Consider the following 5,032-nt stretch of genomic DNA (forward strand, 5'->3'; position numbering starts at 1 on the left):
TGCTGCAATGTTACACATCAATTGTCCCGAGGCTCTTTTCCTTATTTACCTCCGCCTATCCACGAAGGTAGACTGCCTTCGGCCAAACAATACGTGTGTTCCGTCAATGACAAGTAATGTCACCAGAGGAAACTCGTTAATCAATGATAGGACAAAGGGATCGATACGTCTGACCGTTTATTGAGTATCGAGTATTGAGCAACGACACAACTTAGTCACCCCCTTTGACTCACGCTATCGAAACCTACTCGTCCCTAGCATAGGGTTTATATGACGTATATTTATTTTATTGAGACATTTCGACAAAGACTAGTCATTTTATCCATTAATCAATTTTACTTCACTTACGAAAAGTCACCGATTTGATGTCAATTAATTTTAATTTAAAATTGACTCAATTTATTTCTTTGTGACTGCATAGTAAATTCAAAAAAAATTTAATTAAAAATTTTCATGAATAACGACAAGATTTTCTTGCCCCAAAAAGTTTTTTCTGACCCTAAGAAAATTTTGAGGGGTGAATAGAAATTTTTTGTGTTCAAAAATTCTTTTTTTCTGTGTATACTGTGAAAAATTCCCAACAAATTTTACTATGGGTGCATAGTAACACTGGACTATAAGAAAACTGGTACAAAATTTACAAGTGTCCCATAGTAAACGTATGCGCATAGGCCACAATCGTGTAGTCTGCGCATACGTTTACTATGCGCCCATAGTAAAATTTATTGGGAATATTTTCACAGTGTAGTTAAAAACATGAATAGCAAAAAGTATCCATACATGGAGAAATTATTCTCGTTTAAATTCTATGGTGTCATAGTAAAGCCGGTCCATGTTGGCCATCCGTAGAAAATTAAATAAATACATGGACAAATTACTATGGTCAATTTTTGCGTATTTATTTCAATTTCCGTCAGATGACCTTACACAGAAAAAACAGATATCTTGAGTCAAGAAAATATTTTTGAAGACAAACGTTTTCGGGAACCAAGTCAAGAATTTCTTGAGCCGAGAGAATTCGTCTTGGTTGCAGAAGATTTCTACTTTATCTGAGAAAATTTAGGTCTCCAAAAAAATTTTCTTGAATCAAGAATATTTACCTTCAGTCGAGAATTTTTTTTTGTGTGTAGGTCTGGTTTTACTACGACACCATAGCATTTCAAACGAGAATAATTTATTCATAGATGACTATCGTAACTAGAATAGTCTAGTTGATAAATTTGATGATAAGATACAAGTGGATACAAACTATTCCAAGCCTTTTTGGTCTAGCGTGTTCTTGACCAGCGTATTGGTCAATTCTGAGAAAAAAACATAACTTGATGTTAGACATCAAGTTTCGGGTACACCGCAACTCAAGTGAAGTGCAGGTGATAGAAAACAGTTGAAGATTAGGCTCTCCCAGACACTTGAGGCAATGAATAGAACGTATGGTACTGCAGAACCACAAATACACGCGAGAGGAAGCGTTTTTCACAGTAAATAAGTTACCGGAGTGGCTCGAAAACTTGTTGAATTCCGCACGAACGGGCTACAATGGGTAATTTACACAGAAGTAAACTAATGCAGGATTTAACAAAGTTACTCTCTGCTAGTACTCCCTAATTTAGGTTGAGACACACGCGAGTTGTACATTCGACTCTTATCCGTCTGATGTAATCCCAGCGTGATCGATCTTGACCCATTGTGCAATTGTGAGTTGCAAACTTTTATTTGCTCACCAATTTTTACCTCAATCTAAATAATTTATTTCCCAGAACTTAACCCCAGAATCAGGAACTTGCAAATTGCTAAATAATTTCTTAATTTCTTTGATTTACTGCAAATATTTTCATAGTTAAAGTGCAGTTTGTTCATAAACGTAATGAAAGATTAACGAGCATTGTTAGTTTAAGTAATAGTAGAGTGGAGTAAAAATGATAAATTAAATCCACGTACACCCCCGGTAAGTTGAATATTGATTAAACATACTGTGTGCAGAGGTGACGAAAACTAATGCATGATTTTCATGCCCTCGGCTGGTTAGCCAGAGGAGACTCTGACGTGTACTAATGCTCAGACCAACCCCTTTGTGCTACAGTGCTAACTATTCTCGTCACCTTTTTTTTAATGTCTTTACGCACGGGGTTTCCGCGAAATGTAAATTAATTTAATCCACATGTGAGTACTACTATGGATGGAAGAAGATTAACCGCAAGTTCAATGATTGATTCCGGGAAAGCACGCCAAGTGTTTATTATAATTTTTTAAATATTCTGCACATACGAGGCATGGAAAGTAATGGGTCTGCTAGGACTTTTTTTTTATTAACCTTTGCTGAGTTATTTAATCATTATAATACTGTTATTAGATAAATTATCAGCTGGGTATTAAATACTGATTGCTCAAAGGTGTTCCGAGATTGTTGCTTCGTGATAGGACTTTGACAATTTAAAAGAAATAAAGGTATAGAAATATATATGAAGGAAAGATGAAGCTAGAGAGGTTAATTATTAAATTGCATATGTATAAAATGATGTCCGTCTTTCACGCTATGACGAGTATCGAGGATCTGAGGAGGATCTATGAGTCTAAATGCTATAAAGAATCCAAAAGGTTCGGCTGACGTGATCGACTAGAACGTTTATGTATTTAATAATTAAACGAGAGACCTAAACATCGCACATGGATGGCAAATTACAGGGAATTAAGAATGATGAGGAAAAGAAAATATATAGAACGCGAGCGTGTTTGAGATTGCGTCCAACTTAATAAATAACTGTAGAATTAATTTTTTTTTTAGAGATTGCTGTTGTTGTTTTAGAGGCATGCTACTGGTACCGGCGATTTTCTGTACACGAGACTCGCAAAATGAGACACTCGCATTCATGGAACTCAGTCCGCGATTATTCGAGAAAGCCGGAATAAGTATTACTACCAAGACTTAAAAGGTTTCTTAGAACTGTGGTGTCGATGGTTTTTATTTATATTATTTTTTTGGTCTTGTTACCGAGATTAAAATTATACTAGTGATGGCCAAGACTCCATTACTGAGAATAATCGAAATTATGCTTGAGGAATTTGTTTCTTTGTTAATAAATTTTTTTTTATCTACAGCTAAATATTTTTTAAACTTTTCGCTATGGAAATTGAAGATTTTCGAAAAATTAGGGATTTTTGTAGGCTGCATTTTACTATTTACAGTTTTAATTATGCGTTCCATCGGAATTCTGAAAAATTTAACAAATTTCTAGGAATTTTTTGAAAAACTCGAAAACTACCCGAGTCGAAATCTAAGGCATACTTTAAATCTAAATGAACACGGAGAAAAATGTTGGCTCAAAACCTACAAATTTTTATTATGCTGTCGATCAAACCGGAAACAGAAAGTGAAGTATCCAAAAATTTATTATGCTCTTATGAAAAATTATTGTGCCGCATCACAATTATTATAATGCATGGAAGTATTTGTTATTAAATCTGATCGATAAGTTTTTCGCGCGTAGTATTGTGGTACAGCATAATAATTTTTCGTATGAGCATGATAATTTTTTGGATGCTTCTCTTGTTGTTTCAAGTTTGGTCGACAGCATAATAAAAATCGGTAGGTTTTGAGCCAACATTTTTCTCCGTGAACATTGGAACCCTATATTAGGCTTTTTAGGATATAAACATTGTAAAAGCTTGAAATGGACCTGCTTACACTTACTAAGGCCTGAATAGAACCTACTTAGACTTATTGAGGCATGAATTAGCCCTACAGTAAACATAAATCGTGAAACGAACGTTACTAGAATTAACAGAAAGAAGGACTTGCAACGAATCCTACAAAAAGATAAAATTGTAAAATTCGCGAGCTACTGGAGAACTGACGCGTGCGGTCCAGTCGTGGATTTGGTTCCTCAGGCAGCTGGGGAATAAAAGAGAGTCGATTTCAAAAATTTCAAGGCTAGTAAAAAATTGCTTCAAGTAATCCAGCGATTTTATCAGTAGATTAATGACACCTAGGAGTGGAATAGAACCTAGAAGCAGCCTGGGACCAATAGAGAGTCAATTCAAAAAATTCCGAGTTCGTTCGTTTCACGATATATGTCTTTGTAGGTCTAATCCATGTCTCCATAAGTCTAAAGAGATTCTATTCAAGCCTTTGTCAGTCTAATGTAGGGTTACAATGCTCGTTTAGGTTAAAAGTATGCCTCAGATTTTGACTCGATCTGGAAAATTCCCCAATTTTTTGGGAGAAAAAATTCAATTGCTAAAAAAAGAGCTACTGTACTGAGGTATCAAAACACTTTGACTAAAAAAAAATAAGAAAAATTTTTTATAATCTCACGGTTGACTTTTTCCAGCGGAAATTTGACTAATAGCATTCACATCAATTTACAAATAAGACCAACGTAATTGTACATATATATGTAGACATTTACCGTGGGAGTTGTGTGATGACGTCGAGAATATTGTGTATGTTGAAAATAATGTTAAAGAATAAGAATAAGACCGGCCTCTTTTATACCTCGGCAGATAACGAAGCGGAATTGGACAAAAGAAAGCTCATATATCAAGTATAGACAAGAGAATAAAGTTAAACTGTAAAAATAATACTATTGGCTTGTCTCTTTTGTCCTTCTAGTCATATTATAAAATATAAAACAAGTTCAAGGGGTTTCGCAACACCGACAAAGACGTTACGCCGAATTTTACCAATTCGTTAAATCTTACAGTACTACGCAGTGTCTGATGACTACACAACTTATTCGGGTTGATAGACAATTCGATAAACAGAATTATCAGAATAACGTCTGCGTTGTGTCTCGAGACTTTATAAATATTAAATTAAACACATTAGCAGTTATGAAAAAACACTCACCCATTCTGGATTTCACCTCGTTGTCTGTTGCTTGAACTAATGATTCTTTTTGCAGCCGGAAAGTACCTGAAACATAATAAAGGCGGATCTTGAGTTTTCATACACATCTTATAAACTCATTGCTCAACTCTTCAACAAGATAATGTTCTTTTTTTTTTTTTAATTAATTGCCAAGCATACAAAACT

The sequence above is a fragment of the Microplitis mediator genome, chromosome 4, assembly GCF_029852145.1.
Source record: "Microplitis mediator isolate UGA2020A chromosome 4, iyMicMedi2.1, whole genome shotgun sequence".
Lineage (NCBI taxonomy): Eukaryota > Metazoa > Arthropoda > Insecta > Hymenoptera > Braconidae > Microplitis > Microplitis mediator.